We start from the raw sequence: 25002 nt of genomic DNA on the forward strand, positions 1-25002 counted from the left end.
GAAGTCGCTCCAAAGAATGTTGAGGATGGAGCGGAGACAACGCTGATGGAAGCGTTCTAGGAGCCGTAGGTGATGCCGGTAGAGGACCCATGATTCGGAGCCGAACAGGAGTGTGGGTATGACAACGCTTATCTTTGTGAGGTTTTTCAGTGGTTGTTTTTCCAGACTCTTTTGTGTAGTCTTCCAAGGGCGCTATTTGCCTCGGCAAGTCTGTTGTCTATCTCGTTGTCGATCCTTGCATCTGATGAAATGGTGCAGCTGAGATAGGTAAACTGGTTGACTGTTTTGAGTTTTGTGTGTCCGATGGAGATGTGGGGGGGCTGGTAGTCATGGTGGGGAGCTGGCTGATGGAGGACCTCAGTTTTCTTCAGGCTGACTTCCAGGCCAAACATTTTGGCAGCTTCCGCAAAACAGGACGTCAAGCGCTGAAGAGCTGGCTCTGAATGGGCAACTAAAGCGGACAAGTTGCTCTTGTGTCTTGGTGTGAGCTTGCAGGCGCCTCAGATTGAAGAGACTGCCATCCGTGCGGTACCGGATGTAAACAGCGTCTTCATTGTTGAGGTCTTTCATGGCTTGGTTCTGCATCACGCTGAAGAAGATTGAAAAGAGGGTTGGTGCGAGAACGCAGCCTTGCTTCACGCCATTGTTAATGGAGAAGGGTTCAGAGAGCTCATTGCTGCATCTGACCCGACCTTGTTGGTTTTCGTGCAGTTGGATAACCATGTTGAGGAAATGGGGGGCATCCGATGCGCTCTAGTATTTGCCAAAGCCCTTTCCTACTCACGGTGTCGAAGGCTTTGGTGAGGTCAACAAAGGTGATGTAGAGTCCTTTGTTTTGTTCTCTGCACTTTTCTTGGAGCTGTCTGAGGGCAAAGACCATGTTAGTAGTTCCTCTGTTTGTGCGAAAGCCGCACTGTGATTCTGGGAGAACATTCTCGGTGACACTAGGTATTATTCTATTTAGGAGAATCCTAGCGAAGATTTTGCCTGCAATGGAGAGCAGCGTGATTCCCCTGTAGTTTGTGCAGTCTGATTTCACGCCTTTGTTTTTGAACAGGGTGATGATGATGGCATCACGAAGGTCCTGAGGCAGTTTTCCTTGGTCCCAACAAAGCTTGAAAAACTCATGCAGTTTGACATGCAGAGTTTTGCCGCCAGCCTTCCAGACCTCTAGGGAGATTCCACCCATACCTGCTGCTTTGCCACTTTTCAGTTGTTCAATTGCCTTATAAGTCTCTTCCCGGGTGAGGGCCTCATCCAGCTCTAGCCTTAGCGGCAGTTGAGGGAGCTGGAGCAGGGCAGAATCTTGGACTGAGCGGTTGGCACTGAAAAGAGATTGGAAGTGTTCTGACCATCGGTTGAGGATGGAGATCTTGTCACTGAGGAGGACTTTGCCGTCTGAGCTGCGCAGCGGGCTTTGGACTTGGGGTGAGGGGCCGTACACAGCCTTTAGAGCCTCATAAAAACCCCTGAAGTCGCCAATGTCCGCGCTGAGCTGGATTCGCTTGGCGAGGCTAATCCACCACTCATTTCGCATCTCCCGGAGTTTGCACTGAAGATGGCTGCATGCGTGACGGAAGGCTTGTTTCTTCTCTGGCCAGGACGGCTTTGTAAGGTGAGCCTGGTGGGCAGCTCGCTTCTTTGCCAGCAGCTCCTGGATTTCCTGGCTGTTTTCATCAAACCAGTCCTTGTTTTTCCTGGAGGAGAAGCCCAGTACCTCTTCAGTGGATTGCAGTATGGTAGTCTTCAACTGATCCCAGAGGGTTTCAGGGGACGAGTCCGTGAGGCGGATTGCATCCTCGAGCTTTGCTTTGAGGTTTGCCTGGAAGTTTCCTCTCACTTCGTCTGACTGCAGGTTTCCAACATTGAACCTCTTCCTGGGGGCTTTACTGTTCCTGGGCTTTGGCTTGAAGTGAAGGTTGAGCTTGCAGCGAACCAGCCGGTGGTCAGTGTGGCATTCCGCGCTGGGAATGACCCTGGTGTGGAGCACATCTCGTTTGTCTCTTTCTCGCACCAGGACGTAGTCCAGGAGGTGCCAGTGTTTGGATCGGGGATGCATCCAGGTAGACTTCAGGCTGTCCCTCTGCTGAAAAAGGGTGTTTGTAATGACAAGCCGCTGTTCTGCGCAGAGCTCCAACAGGAGGCGCCCATTGTCATTGCACTTGCCGACACCATGCTTGCCCAGGATTCCTGGCCTGGTTTCTGAGTCTTTGTCGACGCGAGCGTTGAAGTCGCCAAGGGTGCGTTGAATGAGGTTGCGCAGGTCAGTGCAGAACTTGTCCTTTTCTGCTGGTTCCGCCTGGAGGGTTGGAGCATAGACACTGATGAGGGTGATGCGACGCTTGTTTTGAAGGGGGAGTCGCATGGACATGATCAGGTCCGAGTGGCGTGTCGGGAAGTTTTCGAGTTTAGAGGCAATGGAGTTCTTGACCATGAAGCCTACACCAGATAGGCGTCGTTCATCCATAGGCTTGAAAGACCAGTAGTAGCCCACGCCGCGTTCTTGGAGGCTGCCTACATCTCCAAGGCGGACTTCACTGAGAGCGGCTATATCGATGTCAAGTCTGAGGAGTTCATGTGCAATGAGGGCAGACCGATGTTCAGGTCGGTGGCTGTCAGCCTTGTCTAGCATGGTTCTGATGTTCCAGCATGGTAGCTTGAGTTTGTGAGCATCTTTTGAGGGGGAGGGCGGGGGCCTGGAGGGGGGGGGGGCCTGGAGGGGGGGGGGCCTGGAGGGGGGGGGGGCCTGGAGGGGGGGGGCCTGGAGGGGGGGGGGCCTGGAGGGGGGGGGGCCTGGAGGGGGGGGGGCCTGGAGGGGGGGGGGCCTGGAGGGGGGGGGGCCTGGAGGGGGGGGGGCCTGGAGGGGGGGGGGCCTGGAGGGGGGGGGGCCTGGAGGGGGGGGGGCCTGGAGGGGGGGGGGCCTGGAGGGGGGGGGGATTGGAGGGGGGGGGGGCCTGGAGGGGGGGGGGCCTGGAGGGGGGGGGCCTGGAGGGGGGGGGCCTGGAGGGGGGGGGCCTGGAGGGGGAGGGCCTGGAGGGGGAGGGCCTGGAGGGGGAGGGCCTGGAGGGGGGAGGGCCTGGAGGGGGGAGGGCCTGGAGGGGGGAGGGCCTGGAGGGGGGAGGGCCTGGAGGGGGGAGGGCCTGGAGGGGGGAGGGCCTGGAGGGGGGAGGGCCTGGAGGGGGAGGGCCTGGAGGGGGAGGGCCTGGAGGGGGAGGGCCTGGAGGGGGAGGGCCTGGAGGGGGAGGGCCTGGAGGGGGAGGGCCTGGAGGGGGAGGGCCTGGAGGGGGAGGGCCTGGAGGGGGAGGGCCTGGAGGGGGAGGGCCTGGAGGGGGAGGGCCTGGAGGGGGAGGGCCTGGAGGGGGAGGGCCTGGAGGGGGAGGGCCTGGAGGGGGAGGGCCTGGAGGGGGAGGGCCTGGAGGGGGAGGGCCTGGAGGGGGAGGGCCTGGAGGGGGAGGGCCTGGAGGGGGAGGGCCTGGAGGGGGAGGGCCTGGAGGGGGAGGGCCTGGAGGGGGAGGGCCTGGAGGGGGAGGGCCTGGAGGGGGAGGGCCTGGAGGGGGAGGGCCTGGAGGGGGAGGGCCTGGAGGGGGAGGGCCTGGAGGGGGAGGGCCTGGAGGGGGAGGGCCTGGAGGGGGAGGGCCTGGAGGGGGAGGGCCTGGAGGGGGAGGGCCTGGAGGGGGAGGGCCTGGAGGGGGGGGGCCTGGAGGGGGGGGGCCTGGAGGGGGGGGGCCTGGAGGGGGGGGGCCTGGAGGGGGGGGGCCTGGAGGGGGGGGGCCTGGAGGGGGGGGGCCTGGAGGGGGGGGGCCTGGAGGGGGGGGGCCTGGAGGGGGGGGGCCTGGAGGGGGGGGGCCTGGAGGGGGGGGGCCTGGAGGGGGGGGGCCTGGAGGGGGGGGGCCTGGAGGGGGAGGGCCTGGAGGGGGAGGGCCTGGAGGGGGAGGGCCTGGAGGGGGAGGGCCTGGAGGGGGAGGGCCTGGAGGGGGAGGGCCTGGAGGGGGAGGGCCTGGAGGGGGAGGGCCTGGAGGGGGAGGGCCTGGAGGGGGAGGGCCTGGAGGGGGAGGGCCTGGAGGGGGAGGGCCTGGAGGGGGAGGGCCTGGAGGGGGAGGGCCTGGAGGGGGAGGGCCTGGAGGGGGAGGGCCTGGAGGGGGAGGGCCTGGAGGGGGAGGGCCTGGAGGGGGAGGGCCTGGAGGGGGAGGGCCTGGAGGGGGAGGGCCTGGAGGGGGAGGGCCTGGAGGGGGAGGGCCTGGAGGGGGAGGGCCTGGAGGGGGAGGGCCTGGAGGGGGAGGGCCTGGAGGGGGAGGGCCTGGAGGGGGAGGGCCTGGAGGGGGAGGGCCTGGAGGGGGAGGGCCTGGAGGGGGAGGGCCTGGAGGGGGAGGGCCTGGAGGGGGAGGGCCTGGAGGGGGAGGGCCTGGAGGGGGAGGGCCTGGAGGGGGAGGGCCTGGAGGGGGAGGGCCTGGAGGGGGAGGGCCTGGAGGGGGAGGGCCTGGAGGGGGAGGGCCTGGAGGGGGAGGGCCTGGAGGGGGAGGGCCTGGAGGGGGAGGGCCTGGAGGGGGAGGGCCTGGAGGGGGAGGGCCTGGAGGGGGAGGGCCTGGAGGGGGAGGGCCTGGAGGGGGAGGGCCTGGAGGGGGAGGGCCTGGAGGGGGAGGGCCTGGAGGGGGAGGGCCTGGAGGGGGAGGGCCTGGAGGGGGAGGGCCTGGAGGGGGAGGGCCTGGAGGGGGAGGGCCTGGAGGGGGAGGGCCTGGAGGGGGAGGGCCTGGAGGGGGAGGGCCTGGAGGGGGAGGGCCTGGAGGGGGAGGGCCTGGAGGGGGAGGGCCTGGAGGGGGAGGGCCTGGAGGGGGAGGGCCTGGAGGGGGAGGGCCTGGAGGGGGAGGGCCTGGAGGGGGAGGGCCTGGAGGGGGAGGGCCTGGAGGGGGAGGGCCTGGAGGGGGAGGGCCTGGAGGGGGAGGGCCTGGAGGGGGAGGGCCTGGAGGGGGAGGGCCTGGAGGGGGAGGGCCTGGAGGGGGAGGGCCTGGAGGGGGAGGGCCTGGAGGGGGAGGGCCTGGAGGGGGAGGGCCTGGAGGGGGAGGGCCTGGAGGGGGAGGGCCTGGAGGGGGAGGGCCTGGAGGGGGAGGGCCTGGAGGGGGAGGGCCTGGAGGGGGAGGGCCTGGAGGGGGAGGGCCTGGAGGGGGAGGGCCTGGAGGGGGAGGGCCTGGAGGGGGAGGGCCTGGAGGGGGAGGGCCTGGAGGGGGAGGGCCTGGAGGGGGAGGGCCTGGAGGGGGAGGGCCTGGAGGGGAGGGCCTGGAGGGGGAGGGCCTGGAGGGGGAGGGCCTGGAGGGGGAGGGCCTGGAGGGGGAGGGCCTGGAGGGGGAGGGCCTGGAGGGGGAGGGCCTGGAGGGGGAGGGCCTGGAGGGGGAGGGCCTGGAGGGGGAGGGCCTGGAGGGGGAGGGCCTGGAGGGGGAGGGCCTGGAGGGGGAGGGCCTGGAGGGGGAGGGCCTGGAGGGGGAGGGCCTGGAGGGGGAGGGCCTGGAGGGGGAGGGCCTGGAGGGGGAGGGCCTGGAGGGGGAGGGCCTGGAGGGGGAGGGCCTGGAGGGGGAGGGCCTGGAGGGGGAGGGCCTGGAGGGGGAGGGCCTGGAGGGGGAGGGCCTGGAGGGGGAGGGCCTGGAGGGGGAGGGCCTGGAGGGGGAGGGCCTGGAGGGGGAGGGCCTGGAGGGGGAGGGCCTGGAGGGGGAGGGCCTGGAGGGGGAGGGCCTGGAGGGGGAGGGCCTGGAGGGGGAGGGCCTGGAGGGGGAGGGCCTGGAGGGGGAGGGCCTGGAGGGGGAGGGCCTGGAGGGGGAGGGCCTGGAGGGGGAGGGCCTGGAGGGGGAGGGCCTGGAGGGGGAGGGCCTGGAGGGGGAGGGCCTGGAGGGGGAGGGCCTGGAGGGGGAGGGCCTGGAGGGGGAGGGCCTGGAGGGGGAGGGCCTGGAGGGGGAGGGCCTGGAGGGGGAGGGCCTGGAGGGGGAGGGCCTGGAGGGGGAGGGCCTGGAGGGGGAGGGCCTGGAGGGGGAGGGCCTGGAGGGGGAGGGCCTGGAGGGGGAGGGCCTGGAGGGGGAGGGCCTGGAGGGGGAGGGCCTGGAGGGGGAGGGCCTGGAGGGGGAGGGCCTGGAGGGGGAGGGCCTGGAGGGGGAGGGCCTGGAGGGGGAGGGCCTGGAGGGGGAGGGCCTGGAGGGGGAGGGCCTGGAGGGGGAGGGCCTGGAGGGGGAGGGCCTGGAGGGGGAGGGCCTGGAGGGGGAGGGCCTGGAGGGGGAGGGCCTGGAGGGGGAGGGCCTGGAGGGGGAGGGCCTGGAGGGGGAGGGCCTGGAGGGGGAGGGCCTGGAGGGGGAGGGCCTGGAGGGGGAGGGCCTGGAGGGGGAGGGCCTGGAGGGGGAGGGCCTGGAGGGGGAGGGCCTGGAGGGGGAGGGCCTGGAGGGGGAGGGCCTGGAGGGGGAGGGCCTGGAGGGGGAGGGCCTGGAGGGGGAGGGCCTGGAGGGGGAGGGCCTGGAGGGGGAGGGCCTGGAGGGGGAGGGCCTGGAGGGGGAGGGCCTGGAGGGGGAGGGCCTGGAGGGGGAGGGCCTGGAGGGGGAGGGCCTGGAGGGGGAGGGCCTGGAGGGGGAGGGCCTGGAGGGGGAGGGCCTGGAGGGGGAGGGCCTGGAGGGGGAGGGCGTGGACCTGTCCTCGGGCCTGCGCAAAGGAGCTTTTAGGTGGAGTGCAGTGCGCGCAGTACTGGCCCCACCCTTTACACCCATGGTTCGTGTGCCGTGGCCAAGCAAGCTGGGATGTGGCAGCGAGGTCCTTGGGTCGTAGGTTTTATATCGGAGTGGCCTTCTCCTATGCAGGTTTCTTACCCGGGCTGGAGAGGTCTTCCTCCCCTCCTAGGTCGGTCCATACTGCCCGGACTCGGGCCGCCGCTGCTTTCCCTGCGCCCGGACTGGGGCCGCCTCCTCCTACTTTCTGCCCGGACCAGGCCCTCCGCCAGCCTCACTCGACCGAGGCTGGGGCTGCCGCCTCCCCTTAGCTCTTGCCCGGATCGGGGCCACCGCCGCCTACCCTCTGCCCGGACCGGGGCCGGTGCCGCCGCTGCTTTCCCTGTGTCCGGACCGGGGCCGCCGCCTCCTACTTTCTGCCTGGACCAGGGCCTCCGCCAGCCTCACTCGACCGAGGCCGGGTAGGTACACCATCCCATTATACAGGTATAACTTGTGACCGTAATTTGCACCAGAGGATCGATCATATCTCGGAATGGACGCATGTCAGAGTTGCATACATTTTTAAAAAATATATATCAATGTGGTTTAGGTTGCATTTGACAAACTATAACAGGGATACAGGGCACGCAGAGCCAAAATGAGCATAATTACCGTGTTAGTCAGCATCCTGGGGTCCATAGTCTGGGCGCAGCCATCTTGATTCCTGTCCGAGAGTCAAGTGCCCCAACGATATTGAATTCACACCCTTAACTCTCGCACATGCACCAACCAAATTCCAATGCATGAATCCACCACACTTGCACCAACCAAAGGACTCATGCATGCGCACAGGGACCAAGATGGCCACGGACCCCAGGACACAGACTAATAAAGTAAGTCTGCACATATTGGCTCTTGCTTGCCCCGTATAGTTTGTCAAATACCACATAAACCACGTTAATTTTATTTATTTTTTTAAACAAATTCTCTGTCATATGTGCAGATGGACGCAAGCTGCATAGGTCACAAATCGGGGAAAATACCTGTACATTCAGTCATGACCAGTTAACACCTGCCTTATGCCAAGGTGTACATTCCTGGAGGAGCAGTGATAAGAATATTCCACTCCACCGGCGCTAGTAAGATCAACAATATTTACCAAGCTCCGGCTGTCAGAAACAAATGAAATTTAAAGACACTCCCGTCCTTGTGTGCAAGCCCAGTACTCTGCCAGGCAATGCATTCACTCAGAAAACCTTCCTAGTCCACGTGCAAGGACATAACAATCAAAAAGCCAAATCACATGGATCTGTTGCAAATAGTGCTTTAATGTCACAGACACAAACTATATCCAGGATAACGGCGGCACTGCAGGTCCCTCAAATACAATCAGTGGGATGTACAACCAGTTACTACCACATTGTGTCTAATGAACATTATCAAGTAGGGACAGCAGGCCTCATATCACTGCAGCATTTCAGCCCTGCCCACACCTATTTTTCTTGCAGCATGTAATCCATTGATAGCAAGCACTTCAATCACCCACCATTCCCCTGCAATCTTAGAACCTGGTGCACTAATTTTCCTCCCATCTTTTAAAAATCTTGCCAAAATCTAGTCTTTGAGAAAAAGGGGCTGTCTACAATGCAACTTTTGGCAAAATGATCCCAGGTATAACATTATGGAAGAAACCTCATATAAACAGTTGACGAAAATATATGATTTACGTTTGGAGTAGTCACAGAAGAAACCTCATATAAACAGTTGACGAAAATATATGATTTACGTTTGGAGTAGTCACATATCACAGCTGGCCAAGTATTTGAGAGTTTGCCTTTCAAATGGCAAGGGAAAATAAATTGAATTAGTAAAGATTAAAACCCCATTGATGACAAATTTTAAATGCTGCAAGCAACATTCATAACATTTCAAGGCTGAACATCAGAAAGCTGGACAAACAAAACTGCACAAAAAAAAACAGGAGTCAACAAATTTCTCAATGGACACCATGCAACCACAGACGTGAAGGAACACCTCAATTCGAAATAACACAATTTTTCAGCTGAATGGCACTTCTTTTAATTGCTAGATTCATTTATAGGCTATTGTGAAAGAGGTAGTGCAAAGCTAACCAATTATTTTGGTTACAGGCACATTTTCACATACAGGTCAGTTTTAGGAAGAGGCAGGTTGGGTGGAGGCAAGAAAGGCCCAATGGCACAGGCCCGATAAAGGAATGTAGTCAGTGAAACAACAAAGTCTGCCGACACTGTAATTGTAATAAATACACAAAAGTGGAGCAGAAACTCACCAGGTCCCACAGCATCCATAGGAGGAAAAGATATACAACCAATCAAAATAGACATCTTTGGTTCCTACGGACACTGCAGACCTGGCGAGTTTCTCCAGCAGTTTTGTGTATTTACTAAGGGCAGGTAGTCAGGTGGATGGGGTGATGGCAAAGACTGGGGGCGGGGTTTATCACCATTGTTATATTGTGAATGGGGGAGCAGGAAGAGCATGGCAGACAGTATGAAAAAAATGCAGGCCTCAGAGGCTCAAAGTATGCAGAGAATGTAATGATCAGGGTGAGGGCCAGAGATCTCAATCCGCCAAGGAATAACTAAAAAGATGATTGGCCCATTGATGATAAATGGCAAAACAAGTGTCTTTTTCCCCCTCAATGCCACTAAAGGAACAGCACAGGGTAAATTACATATTTCCATGCTCAAATTATTCAGAAGTGGTTCAAAGATTGAAAGGCTATCTTACACCTGGAAATGGCCAGAGGAACTTCTGGATTGTCAGAGTAGCCTTTGTGAGCTCTAGGAGATGAAAAATAAAATTGATTGTCAACTGGATTTCTGAGCATCAGCAAAGAAAAAAAAACATGGGAGGGAACTAGCAAGATGGGAAAGTAGCTAAGTGGGGTGAGCTATGACTGTAAGGCTTTTTAGCCATCTCTCTAAATATTCCCATCTCCTACATTCCCAATTGATCAAGGTAAATAACTTCCTTCTGATAATAAATGGTTGCGCTCTCTAATTTCATGACCCTCCAGGAAATATCGGCTCATTTATCCATCTGTCTACACAGTTAAAATAACTGTGAGTCCGCCATGATGCAGTCTTGCAACATCTACAAAACAGCACACAAAAAGGCTGGCTGCTAATTTAACAGGGTGGTGATATTTGGCTCCTTGTCTGGCAGAGATCCAAGGCAAAAAAAAAATGGCATGTTCCAGCTTAAAAATTACAGGACACAAAGCGAGGCCAGTCTGTGCTTCCAACAGATGGTGTGTAAAAAGAAATTGTAGGAATCATGGCTAACTGCTTGAAATCTCTTATTTTTAACCTTATTTGCTGGAGGTGTTGGCTGTGTTACAGCACTACTCACACAGGAGGGAGGCTAGAAGGAACAAACTGGTCCCTCCTACTAATGGCACTTTTTCAGATGTACTACCAGCCCCAACACTGACAACTCAGCAGTAATTCTCTGCCTCTTTCCCCCTCCTAATCTTGTATAAACACCATCATAAATTTTCAATGTTTATGCAGACTTGTCATAGATTTTGGACCTTTGTGGGGGGGAGTGAAGAAGAGGGGGGCAAAACACTGGTAATCCCAGTTCTCCATGAACAGTGAAGGATTTCAGATTTATTGTCAGAGCACATACATGACATCACATACAACCGTGAGATTCTTCTTCCTGCAGGCACAGCAGAATTACCACTAATTGGTAGTGCAAAAACTGTACATAGCATATACATGTAAACAAATAAAGAACAGATATCAAATGTAAACAAACTCACTGTGCAACGCAGAGAGATAATAAAAAAGAAAAACCAATAAAGTGCACAAGTAAGAGTCCTTAAATGAGTGTCTGATTGAATTGGTCACTGGGGAGTCTGATGGTGGAGGGGAAGCAGCTGTTCCTGAACATGGTGCTGTGAGTCTTGTGGCATCTATACCGCTTCCTGATGGCAGCAGTGAGAACAGAGCTGGGCGGTGTGGGTCTTTGATGAGGGGAAATACACTAATGATCAAAACTCCCACTGATCATTCACAGCAACTTCAGAAGGCAGGAAAACATGCTATTCAGCAGAAAGAGAAGCAATAACTGGCGACAAGAGGCACCACATGCTCATCCTTTGGACTCTTACTCCCCTGTTCACTATGACATCAATGTGTACTTTTTTTTCAACAGAACTCGCATTAGACAAGTTGAGATTTCTGGGAGCTGGTGGCAGCAGCATGAAGATTTGTGGCGTGTGCAAGGAGTGGGTCTCCGAAATACCAATCTCCAGCCTGTCACACTACTAAGTGAACAACGGGAAGGGTGCACGGCCAGCGACTAAATGAGAGGCCAGCACCAAGTAGTGACAGGCCTTCGCTGGGGAGCAAGGGGCGGCCCAGGACGCAGAGCGGGGATTAGTCAGGATAAGGATGGGGGGGGGGGGGGTGGCCTTACTAAAGCTCAGCCTTTGACCCGGGTGGTTGTTAATCTGCCACTGTCCCAGGTATGTGCTGAGTCTGTCCAGCAGTGCCTGGTCTTCAGTTGTTTTGGAATCTCTTACCATTGAAGCAAGACCTCACATTGAGCCCATTTGATAGTTGGTGTGTAACATCCACCCCACATCAAACAAATTCACCACAGGCACCTTCCAATGTCCAAGATAAAAATGTCTTCTCAATTTCTCAATTACTTAACATTGAATATACACGTAACCATATATATTTTTTTTACATTTTAGGTTGTTTACATTAATAGTTAAGTCTCCACAGCAAACCAAACCAAAATAAAATTTTAATCAGTAAAACTACACATCATAAAATATGCCAAATTTAGAGATACAAGCCCCTCCAGGCCACAAGCCAGAGTGTTGAGATACAGCAAAGGAAACCAAAATAACATTTGATGGGAGTTTGAGATACTTCATGCCCAATGAACTCCATTTCCCACAAACTGCATTATATTGTCTGGTTTCAAGTGAAGATGGTACAGCATATCAAAATGGCAACAAATTCCCCTTTTATTACTTATTAGGGTGGTATCAGCCACTTAACTTTTCAAGTTTAGCATTTCAGATTGAAATTAAACATTCTCACAATGCACACAAGAACTGCTGTTCATCATGGTTAAACACATTTTTTCAACCTTCTCCCATTTTCTTAAAAATTGATGCAACTCAAGATCATCCAACTCAGCATGTTCTCGTGAGTTCAGTACATCTTTTACCCTACATTGAGATTCATAGCAACATCTCTACTCTATTAAAGCTTTAAAACAATTGGATGGATTCCCACTTTCAACATTTTCCCTCCTATGAACAACTTGCTCTGTTAAAAACTGATCTTGTGAGAGTTTATCATTACTTCAGACTCACCCAATCTTCTCCAGCAGACTATGGCCTTCACATTTGCCATGTTATTATTTTTATTCAAAGTGAAATCAAACATATTAAATAGATTTGTGAAATATTCTTCCTCTCAGAGCTCCAAGTTACCAGACATTTGGTTCTGAATACAAGTAGTCTACCTGAAACATGAACTTTTCTGATAAGCTGAATTTATACTTAGGAATTCAAACAGAATGTTGTTTTTGTATAGATAGCTGTCAGTTTTACCTCAAACTATTGTCTGTCATTTACAGCATTTTCAACTTAGCCACTCAAATATGCCAAGGAGAACTCCTTTCTGGAAGCAATGGAGCACATTTAAAAGGAAATTGAACTTTGAACTTGTGTAACTGATCCTTTAAGGAAACTTACTAATCATTATCCACTTGTGTATTGGATGCAAAGAGAAGAATCAGTAAACAAATATGTCAGAATTTATTGTCACGAACAAGTCATGAAATTTGTTGTTTTGTGGCAGCATCACAGTGTAAACATTCATATAAACCACCATACAAAAAAATTAAATAAATTTATGGTTAAAAAAAAGTCCAAGTAAGGCCTTGTCCTTGGTTCATTGATTATTCAGGAATCTGATGGAAACTAGGAAGATGTCCTTGTCCTGCTGAGTGCTCATCTTCAGGCTCCAGTACCTTCGCTCCCCCAACCGATGATAGCAGAGTGAAAGGGGCATGGCCTGGGTGGTGGGGGGTGGTGTCTTTGAGGAAAGAGGCTGCCTCTTGTAGAGGTCTTCGACGGAGTAAAGGCTGGTTCCAGTGATGTTGTAGGCTGAGATAACAACTGTCTGGAGCTTTTTCATGTCCTGAGCGTTGGCACCTCCTTACAAGACAGTGATGCCACCAGTCAGAATGCTCTCCACGGTACACCTGTAAAAGTTTGAGAGCCTTCGGTGACATACTGAATCTTCTCAAACACCTCACAAAGTATAGCTGCTGGTGAGGCTTCTTCATGATTGCATCGACGTGGAGGCTCCAGGACAGATCCTCAGAGATGTTGACACCCAGGAATTTGAAGATTTTGACCCTCTCCACTACTGAGCCATCAAATGAGAACAGGATTGTGTTCTCCTGAATTCCTCTTGAAGTCCACAATTGTCTCCTTGGTTTCATTACTGGTGAGTGTAAGGTTGTTGATGTGACACCATTCAATGAGCTGATCCATCTCCCACCTGTACACTTCTTCATTGCGGTTTGTGATTTTGGCAACAACCCTGATTGTCAATGGCAAATTAGTAGATACATTGGAATTTTGCCTGGCCACAGTCATAGGTGTATAGGGAGTAGTGCGACAGATTACATTATATTTGAGATTGTATATAGATATGCTTTTGAAGGAGATAAATTGTGGGGTCTTTTTTAGTGTAGGTCACAAACAAACACAAACACTTCACAAAACAGATCTCATTTAAAATGCCAGAGCTTTGCTCAAGCCAGACAGCCCAGGCTCTGAGTGTCTTTGCTAAAACTTTGAAGAATGCCTATAGAGACTTCACAAGTAGCCATTAATTGGACCTGCTGTGGAGTAATGGATTATTGTTTTGAAAGCAACACATGAACAGACTCAGAAGTTTGGGTCCAGTGCTGCAATCTGTTTGGATGCATTTTGCTGTTTTAAGAAGGTCACATGGTTTTGCAAGTAGAGAGAGAGAGAGAGAGAAATGGTTTCTGCAGCATGGCAAGCTGGCAGCTTGTTAAGACCCCATTTTGAAGCTGGGTTGCAAGTTTTGAGTTCAGCCTCTTGAAAACCCTTGTGGTCCATACAAGAAGAGAGGGTTGGCTAGAGTGTTTCACTTGAAATAAGGAAAACAAAAGGAACTCTGTGGTGACCTGCAGAAGAAGAGGTTATCATTTGGAAATCCCTGATGGGGCAAATTTGTTCGGCAAGACACTGAAGTTACTGATGGATGTGAATCAGTTTGTGGGTGTCTAACCAGCACCGAATCTCTCTCTGAAACCGACAAGAACCTTCCTGAATAATAACCATTTAAGGACCAGAGCATGGTGAAAATTCATAAATGTTAAATTCTGTGCACAGTATACGAATTTCCTGATACCGGTGAACTTGGAGGAGAGAGAAGTGAGATTGGATTGTAAATGAAAGAACTTTTCTGAACTTATGCACATACACTTAAGTAAGGGGGTTAAGTAAAGTTAATAGTAATAAATTAAAGTTGATCCTGTTTTTGTTTAAAGAAAATTAAAAGCAACTTTTGTTTAAGTAACCATTTGTCTTGGTGAATTTCTATTGTTGCTGGGTTTTGGGGTCCTCTGGGCCTATAACAGTAGAGCAGTGGGCTAAACACAGATGCTTGAGATGCTCCATTATTGATTGTCACTGAGGAAGAGACATTGCTTCCAATTTGTACTGACTGTGGTCTTCTGATGAGGAAGTTGAGGATACAGTTGCAGAGTGGAGTGCAGAGGGCCAGGGTTTGGAGCTTCATGACCAACTCTGAGGGAATAATGGTGTTGAAGGCAGAGTTGTAGTCTATGAAGAGCAGCCTTATGTATGAGTTGCTGTTTGAGGTGATCCAAAGCCAAGTAGAGTGATATTGCATCTGCCGTAGAGTGATTGCGATGATAGGTGAATTGCATTTGGTCCAGACCTCTGCTTAGGTACATGTTAATTCTGCCCATGACCAATCTCTCAAAGCATTTCATCCTAGTAGATGTTAGTGCAACTGAGCGATATTTGTTGAGGCACTTATTTCTAACAACTAACAGATTCACATACGTAGAAACAATGGAAACCATCACAGCCATTTAGACCCATTCTGCCATCCGAAATAACATCTGGCTTGCACCTCAACTCCTTTCTACAACCTGGTTTCATATACCGAAAAACTACAAATGCTAGAAATTGGTGGGGTGGGTGGGGGGGGGGGGGGGGGGGAGTGGTAGGGAATGAAAACATGGAAGCCCTCAATTGGTCACACAGCATCTGTAGAAAGAAAAATAGAGCCACAATTGAAGTCAAGAACTCTGTCAGACTGGAAAAAGGATGACATTCATTTTTAAGTTGTATACAGTAGAGAGGGATGTATCGGACATAGCCATAGTGTCTCTCACTGTCTTCTTCAGAAACATTAGATACAAGTGTCAAGCCTGGTCAACGTAGAAAGTCAACCTCCCTCTGCACTGTCCCATCAAACACAGCACACAGATTGAAGCTTCCTCTAAAGACCCAGCTAGCACAGTAGGAACAGACAGTGTGGGCTCAATGAAGAGCAAACTTTTGCAGTATTGAGCTGCAGAGTGAATAAAAGCTCTCACGACTGGAGGGAGAACATACACTTTTATTAGCTTATAACTGAGGGTATGGTCTTACAGTGGTCTTCAGAGGGGTTCAGGGTTTAGGCAGGAAACCAGGGTTATATATGGGTAGATGGGGGCGGAGCTAACCATCAGGATAACACACCACCAGTGAATCTCAGTTCACTGCACGAGCACGATCAGATATTGTATGGAGCTAATGCACAACAAATCACCTACTACACCATCATATGCAATTTTTTTCAAAAAACAAAATGGTACGCTCAAACTATTTTGCTCTTTAAATACAAATGAAACATCCTTGCCCAGAAAAGTCATGGTGACAACATTCATTTCACACATCCAATATTTTGTGTCCTTTCTCTGTGCAAGGCTGTTTGATGTCAAATAAAGCAAATGTTGTGCTATTCAATAATAGTAAGTAAAGTTTACCCTTGGAGATGGCGACAAAATACATTCACAGAATTAGTCTGGGCTGGGCATCAACTCAGATCATTAGAGAGTTAAAAGGTCACCAAATCTGTCATCTCCCAGTTAATTTATAAATTAAAGTAATTGCAGCCATTATATGCCCTATTATTACCATCATATTTCGGAGATTCACTATCCTATTTAGAAACTCGAGTGTAATGTTTGCATACACTAAATATACTTGAGTTAGAGTATTATTTCTGCACATTGATTCCTGTGATTAAGCACAACTAATCACACCCTCAGAAATACAGAAGCAATTTGATCCATCTGCAATGGGCTTGATAGAGAGAGAGAGAGAGAGAGAGAGAGAGAGAGAGTTATATCATCCTGCAATCCAACAGAAGAGAAGGCAGGTGCCTCCAGAGTTATCAGTGATGAATAAAGTGCCTATTACTGGAGAGTTTAACTTTATTTTTTTATTTTTGCGTGTGCATACCAAGGACACAAAATGCTGAAGGAGCCCCTTTCCAGCAGTTACCAATTGCCAGAGGAACAAACACCACAGAAAATTTATACCATGGAAAGAGGCCATTCAACCAGCTCTGGATTGGTGCAGAAGCAAATCACCTAATTTCACTTCCCTGCCCTCTGCCCTGAGCCCTGCAAATTCCCTTCTTTTAGATTCTTATCATGCTACAATTGAATCTCTTAGCATTTCAGACTCTAGCTACTTACTGCCTAAAAATATTTCTCTTGTGCTTTTTAGTTCTGTGGTCCATCATTCTTGTCACCACAACCAAATGGAACAGCTTCTCCCCATCAGGTACCTGCATCCTGCATGATTTTTAAACATCAGATCTTCACACACCAACCAACCTTCTTCCAAGGAGAACAATAGCAACTTCTCCAGTTTATCTACATAAACAAAGTTCCTCATCCTGAGAACCATCATTGTAAGGCCTCTATTACTTCCTGCCAGTAATGATGCACATTTACACAACACTTCCACCACTTTGTTTGGGTGCCTGTCTACATTTTTTCATACATTGATGAGGGCCTCAAGCACAAAGCATTGATTATGCATCTTTATCTTTGCTACATAAAGTAACCTGTTTGACCCAAGTTTCTCCAGCATTGTGTTTTTACTTCAACCAGTGACTTTCTTGAATGTTTAATGGGTTTGGAGGGGGTTGGGAAGGAGGGAGGGGATTAAAAGGGGAGAAAATGACACTGTGTATATTCAAGAGGGAAATGTTTATGTGTATTTTGGTTAATATGGTTCATAGTGTGAAAAATTTTTAAAAAATTAAAAACCAGTGTCTTTCTTGTTTTACTTTTATTGAAACACCTCTGTAGACTTTGCCCTTCTAACATTTGACACCCAGAACTAGACACAATGCAGGCGAATCAGTGTTGTGTAAATGTGCATCATGACTTCTTTGCTTTTTCACTCGACCACTTATAAAACTCCAACTTCACATGCTCCTTTAAAGCATCTTCTGAACCCACCCACAAATATCTACACACACCCTTTGAGAATGCTGCCTGCCAATTTATATTGCCTCATTCTTCCCACCAAAATAAATGCCTCATTTTTCTCAGCATTAAGTCTCATCAGGTATCCTAATACAATGAACCTCTGACATGCTCTGTCATCTACTACCTGGTCCAAACACCCAACATAGTCGAGAGCACCAATAAAGAACTGAGAAAATATCCCTTCCCCCTAATCACACCTTCGGTAACAGCATCAAACAGGGACTTTCCAGCAAAGGGCGATCAAAAATAATATGCTTCGAGTTCATTTTTATCCCAGATTAATTCCCCTACTGATCCTCAAACTAATATACGCAACTCCACAAACACTGTGGATTAGAACTGGGACTTGTATTCTTAACATGCCTCTTAGACTGCTGGATATTATGTGCCCAACCCTTATTTAAAGGCCAGACACCAATAACAACTTTGCAATTAAAACTTAATTGTGTCAGACAGTAGTTTAAATAACTGAGCCATAAAAATAGTCTGCAAAAATAGTGACACATACAATCAGAAAAATCTTTAAAGATATACAAGCCAAAATTATTCTATGTACATTCTATGGATTTATTTATTATACATTTCAAATTTACACTTTAAAAATACAGATTTTGAACAGAAATACAATGTTTTTATATGCATCGTCAGTAAATGAAGGACTCTAGTAATAAGGAAATGCATCACTGGTTAAGCGATGCCTCCCGTATTACATCCAAGTTGCTTCCAAAGTTTGCATTTGGACAATAAAAATAAAATCAAATTAAAAATAGTTTAATGGACAAACAACCTGACGCACAATGACAAATCCCCTCCAAGCCCATGCGGCTGTAATAAAATCTAATGCAACATTATCGATGGAGAGCTGGAGCCTGACAGCATCACGACCCGGCGCTCTCATCGAGCATTCAGGCGAGGCTTCCCTTTCAACCCTATCAAACGACTGTCAACTCCACAACGTGTACCTTTTTCAGCACGTCGCCGTCCCTGGCTCCATGCTGCCCCGTTCTCCAGGTAGGTCACTCTCTTCTTCTTTGCCCCCCCGCCTCCCCCCCCCCTTCTCTTCAGCAGCCACTACCTCAAGCACTGCCCGGCACCCGCCCACCCCCTACATTCTCATTGGTTTAAACCAAAGCCCGCCCTCTCCACGACGCTCGGCTATAGGCTAATGAACCCGTCAATAACCGGCGCCGGGCGCACACTCTTCATTACTGATTGGACAAGCGGTGGAGGCTCAGACTTCATGGAGCTACTGAAGGAAGCAACTGTTTGTACACAGACTATATTGTTTCGGTGTGTTGTAAGTTATCTGTGGGTAAGGCCAGAACTCATTGCTTATCCCAAATTGCCCTCCAAAAAAAGGGGGGGGAGTTGCCTGTAATGGTGGAGATTTTTCCACAGTTTTGTTGGGGACTAAGTCCAAAACTTTGGATTCAGTGATGATGAAGGAACAGTGATGTAGTTCCAAGTCAGGAAGGTCTGTGACTCAGATGGGAACCCGCTCTTTTCATGTACCTGCTGCCCCTCGTTCCTAAAGGTGATAGTTAAGTGTTTGAACTGTTGTCTAGGAATAACTGCAGTGCATTTTAAAGCTAGTTCAATATTGACTTTGCCTTGCTTTCCGTGAACAGAACATACATTGGCACTTTCCTGAATTCATATACAGATGCATTTTCTACTACTTCACTAGAACAATTTTGTCATGAGATGTGGCTTGTTCTGGAGGGAAAGTTTTCAGTGCTACAGCTGGGATGTTGATTGAACCTACAGGCTTTATTGTATCTAGTGCTCTCGGCTTATTCTTGATGTACATAGAGTGAATCAAATTGCTTGAATATGCCACAGAACTTGAGGGAAAACTGATATTTATCTTGCGTTCAATATTTCTAACTTGAAAATGCTGTAGCCATTGGCATGTATGTACATGCTGGGATCTACTCTAGCTAAGAAGAGGCATATTCTTGGAACATTTGCTCCTGTTAGCTGTTTAATTGCTCACCACAATTCATCAGCCAGCTCCCCATCATGACTACCAGCCCCCCCACATCTCCATCGGGCACACAAAACTCAAAACGGTCAACCAGTTTACCTATCTCGGCTGCACCATATCATCAGATGCAAGGATCGACAATGAGATAGACAACAGACTCGCCAAGGCAAATAGCGCCTTTGGAAGACTACACAAAAGAGCCTGGAAAAACAACCAACTGAAAAACCTCACAAAGATAAGCGTATACAGAGCCGTTGTCATACCCACACTCCTGTTCGGCTCCGAATCATGGGTCCTCTACCGGCATCACCTACGGCTCCTAGAACGCTTCCACCAGCGTTGTCTCCGCTCCATCTTCAACATCCATTGGAGCGCTTTCATCCCTAACGTCGAAGTACTCGAGATGGCAGAGGTCGACAGCATCGAGTCCACGCTGCTGAAGATCCAGCTGCGCTGGGTGGGTCACGTCTCCAGAATGGAGGACCATCGCCTTCCCAAGATCGTGTTATATGGCGAGCTCTCCACTGGCCACCGTGACAGAGGTGCACCAAAGAAAAGGTACAAGGACTGCCTAAAGAAATCTCTTGGTGCCTGCCACATTGACCACTGCCAGTGGGCTGATATCGCCTCAAACCGTGCATCTTGGCGCCTCACAGTTTGGCGGGCAGCAACCTCCTTTGAAGAAGACCGCAGAGCCCACCTCACTGACAAAAGGCAAAGGAGGAAAAACCCAACACCCAACCCCAACCAACCATTTTTCCCCTGCAGCCGCTGCAACCGTGTCTGCCTGTCCCGCATCGGACTTGTCAGCCACAAACGAGCCTGCAGCTGACGTGGACTTTTACCCCCTCCATAAATCTTCGTCCGCGAAGCCAAGCCAAAGAAAGAAAAGAAGACAATTCATAACCAGCTTTGTTGTGATCTGATGTGAGATCACTTGGGTCTATCCATTCAATGTTACTTCAGGGTTTTAGCACTAATATAGTCCCCTGTTGCAGCTTTGCCAGGATGACACTTAATTTAAAAATATGTTTAGTGTTTGTCACAGAATGCCCTCTTACAATCTTTGATTCCTGTAATAATGAGAGTATAGGAAGGAGATAGAGGGTTTGGTGGAGTGGTGTCAAGAGAACAACTTTTACCTCCATTTTAGCACAATGAAGGAGCTGGCCATTGACTCTGGTAAATGAAAAGGAGCCCATATCCCAGCACATAGCAACAGTGTTGAGGTGAAGGTGGTGGAGATCTTTTAAGTTTTGGGTATTTTAGGTATTAGATGCTGTATTTGTGTGTGCATCATGTTCTGGAGAAATGGTGTTTTGTCTGATTGTATATGTACAGTAAGATGATAATAAACTTGAACCCAGGAGTAGTGATTGAGATGGGGAGATGAGGCAAAAATCAGCAGTTTTCCTTGCCTGATGTGATGAGACCTTATGCTATCTAGACTCACGGCTGAGGACCTCCAAGGAATCTCTTTCCCAAATGTGTGCTGTCACTTCTGATGGGATGATGTTCCTGGTGGGACAACCATGCTCACTTGTGGTGGAGGCATTTGAAAAAATGAGCCTAAATGACAATTCTGTGAAAATGAATATGTCAGACTGCTCATTGTTGAGGGTGTGAGAGATTTTCTCCCAATTTCAGCACCAATTTCAAACACCCAAGCTGTTTGCGAGGAGGGTTTCCCAGGTTGACGTGGTTGGGAGGGATTTTGTCCTTTCCAAATTCAATTAACTGAAACCTTGATACAAGATGGTTGTCTAATTAAATTCTTATTGTGCTTCAATGAGGCAGTTTTTGCTACAATTTAATAACCTGCTAGGGCATTTCAAAGGGCATCTGTAGGCCAGGAGTCAAATATAGGGCAGATGAGAGAGCAGCAAATTCTCCTTCCCTGAAGGACACCGGTAAAATAATCAGTATCTTTAATACAGCCCTATAATCTCATGCGTGACTTTACTGAGAGTAGCTGTTTTTGAACTCCAGATTATTTAACATTTAAATTTCCCTGGAGCCACCACAAGATTTTGCATTTGTTACTTTATTATTGGATGAATAACTTCAAGGTTCGTATATTTTCACATAATAATACATTTAAAATGTAATGTACATTATATACTTCAACTTTTGTCTGCTGTAAAGCAGTCACTATGAACATTGCCTAGCGCCCCCTAACAATAGGAGAAAGAGAAGCAAAAGAGAGTGCCTTTAGAGACACCAAGTTCAAACCATTAGCAACCCAAACCTCCAGTACGATCAGGGAGCCTTCGGTGCCCGAGGTCCTTTGGGAGCCCTCGGCAACCTCTCAAATCCCGGTTCCAACATCTGGTTCCCACAAGCCAGTCTCCAGGTACAAGCAGTCTGTGTGGGTGTTTCAACCTCAAGTTGCCCACAGCCTGTGTGAGTCCTTTCACAGAACTTCAGCAGCCAAGATACCATTCTCACCAACAGATGAATGATCATTAACCTGAAATTATAACTCTGTTCCTCTCTCCACAGATGTTGACTGATGCTGGGCATTTGCAGCACCTTTTATTTTAATATTTACTTATAGTGACAACTATTTAACCCATTGGATCCATGCTGAATCCAGGGGAGCAATTCCATTAGTGTTGCCCCCTCTTTTTTTCTCCCTGCATTTCCGTTCACACATTTTACTTTTTATTTTAGCCATTAACTGTGGCCTGTGGGGTAGGTTTCAGTAGTTAATACACCCACCTGCACATCTGTGGGATGTAGGAGGAAACTGGAGGCCCCAGAGGAAATTTGCATGCTCATGAGGTAAATATATAAACACTAATCAGGCAGCAGCCTGGATCAGAATCCAATATGTGAGGCAACAGTACTAATTGTTACACCAATGTTTAGTTCTGAAATCCCTACTCTTTCATATTTTCTTGCAAAACCTCCTCCTATTAACCTAGCTCACTCATGGCACCCTTACTTTCAAGTCAAGGTCAGAATCTGAGCCAGACTTTAAGGTATTGAGCACAAGTGTAACCTCACGGTGCGGCATAAAAATGAATGCCAGATCAATGACTTGAAACATTGACTCTGCTCCTCTTCAGATGCAGCCTGACCTGCTGAATATTTCCAGCATTTTTGGTTTTTATTTCTGGTATCAACATCTCCAGTTTTTTGCTTTTGACAAATAAGGGAATGCTCTATTGTCAATTGTATTGGAAATGGACATAAAGGTTTGGTTCCATCCACCTTCTCAAATGCATGTAGAAGTCTCCATGGCACCATTTTGAAGAACATTGGCTGAGCACCAAGGCCAAAGTAGAAATATGAAAATATCAGATAACCATAGATATGGTATGTCATGTTAATATCCCTTATTGCACTCCTGAGACTTGCTGTCTAGACTGCGGGGTAGTCAAATGAATGGTTATCAAGTGGGTTCCCTCCTTCCTCAGTGTTTTGCTGATAGATCCATGACACCTCTGGAGGGTTCAGCAGTGAATCCCAGCAACTCGGGCTCACCCCTTTAGATGCCATTCACTCACATGGGAGTTCAGGTGGAATCCTGTCTCCTCATCCAGAGCCACTGACTACCCTTCAGTAGCTCTGGAGAGATCTTTAACTGCTTGTCAGTGTATCGTTCCTCGCACTCCCAACTCCTGGAGTAGCCTAGACATTTACAGCATGGAAAGAGGTCTTTCAATCCATTGTGTTCATGCTAAACTAAGGGACCCTTTGTCTTCCTGACGGCAGACTAAAGGAAATTTTGTTCAATATTACATTTTCTGTTTAGTTACGTGACAAAGGATCGTGAGTCTTGAAGAGCACCAACAAGAGCTAAACCTATCACCGAGCTCCTGCAGGACATGGTCACTTTTTAAATATATGAAAGATTCTGGCCTTTCCCACCTCTTCATGCACTGAATTTCAGTTTACTGAATGAAACAATTTTCCTCAGCTTGCTGTTAATTCTTGACCAGTTATCTGAAATCTATAATCCCCTAGTGATTGACCTCTGTTTGTTAACAGAGGGAAAGTCCTTCCTGATCACCCAACTTGAGCCTCTCTCAATATTTTGTACTTAACTCATGGTAATTATCACTTTGCTGTTCCTGCAGCTTATGTGCCCATTGTACTGCATGTTTTTTTTTGTGAAAATGGCTGCAGGAAGAATAAACTCATTCACTTTTCACTTTTTATTTCCTCTTTGTTATGCTTGTCACTGTGGGTTTCTGGTCTGTCTTGAAGGACCATGCAAAGTATTAGTGAAGGGCATAGCAAGCTTTCTTGGAGGTTCTTCTCAGACCACACGCATGCCTGTTTTGTGACAGCTTCATGCTTATTCACAATAATGACTTTGCTTTCCACTACAAACAAAAACCCTTAGTTTCATAACACTTCCTCATTTTGCCAGTTAACTGTGTTTCATATTATCACTGATGTTGATCCTGGAAATTCAACAGATCTTGCAGAATAGGGTCCATATTGTCACTCATTAGGCCCTTTTATAGTGACATTTAGCGAATTGTAAAGACAGATTTAAGGTGCCTTTAAGACACCCCACTTACCTACATGAAAGGTCCAAAGGTGATTGGCCGGTCCAACGTGATCCCGGATCCCTCCGCCAAGGGTAGTAGTGTCAGAAGTGGAGCGAAATCGCTCCACCTCCTGCGTAAAAGGATTGCTGCAAAGAACATGAATTTTAAAGCACCCGGCTACTAAAAAAGGAGATTCTGAGTTCTAAGACTGCTCAAACAGATCTCCACTAGCACTCGTACCTGGTCCTCAGTTGCCATTGTTGTGTATAGGGTGCTTTCACTTCCCATCGCGTATGCTCCACGTCATGGAGGCAGGCGGCGCTACTGAACTACATGCCCCGCCTCCTTCACCTTCGGAAGCCGGCTGGAAAACCTCCTCTGCATAAAAGGACCATGCGCTCCACCTTTTCCTTCATCTGCATGCAAGGTAAATTCAGAATAACGCAGCTTTTGTACATAAAAACCCTTATTGAAGGTCTCACTTCTTGACTCTTCAATGACTTCAGGAATATATTCAAAGTGACAATCTTCCCTCATTCACCTCTTGGATGTCATGTCTTGAGATCATGTAGTCAATGTGAACCATTCTGAATATCTCCCATCTTTCTGTACTAATTCCTGGAATAATTATGATTCATGATTATTCTAATGTCTCATTTTCTCATCAGCCAGCCAGCCAGCCAGTGATGTTAGTATTGCTAACTTTATCATGTCATTTGAACAAGTTTACGATCACAAGATATAAGAGCAGAAGTAGGCCAATCAGCCTGTCAGATCTGCTCTGCCATTTAATCATGAGCTGATCAGCCCAACTCCATGGCCTTCTCCTCATAACCCTTGATGCCCTGATTAATCAAACACCTATTAATTTTGTCTTAAATACAACCAACGACCTTGCTTCCACTGCCACCTCTGGCAACAATTTTCACAGACTCATGGCCCTCTGGCCATGTTTGTGTTTGTGGTGCTTGTTTCCACTGGCTTTCTTCCACTTTCCCTGGACCCAGTGCAGACTTGTCCCAAGTCTTCAGTATTTCTTCAGTACTATACCCTATGGTGGAGCGTGAAACTCAGAAGAAAATCTGTGAGTTTTTAGCATGTGCCTTTTTCACTTACTGATCTCCCAACATCTTAATTTGAGGATGGACCTTAAGGAGATGTAAACTGTGCTGTATGTCTACATTTTAACAGCAGT

General features: G+C 49.8%; 1 protein-coding gene across 1 annotated transcript in view; it reads right to left on the reverse strand.

Annotated features, from left to right (window-relative positions):
* The window catches only part of LOC138756825 (phospholipid-transporting ATPase ABCA1-like), a 142288-nt gene extending 123937 nt beyond the window's left edge, over window positions 1-18351 (reverse strand). The window contains exon 1 of the mRNA XM_069923215.1: window positions 18278-18351. The gene's annotated coding sequence lies outside the window, so the exon portion shown is untranslated. The remainder of the gene's footprint in view (window positions 1-18277) is intronic.
* Window positions 18352-25002: the final 6651 nt, after the last annotated feature.

Source organism: Narcine bancroftii, chromosome 3 (assembly GCF_036971445.1).
Source record: "Narcine bancroftii isolate sNarBan1 chromosome 3, sNarBan1.hap1, whole genome shotgun sequence".
NCBI lineage: Eukaryota > Metazoa > Chordata > Chondrichthyes > Torpediniformes > Narcinidae > Narcine > Narcine bancroftii.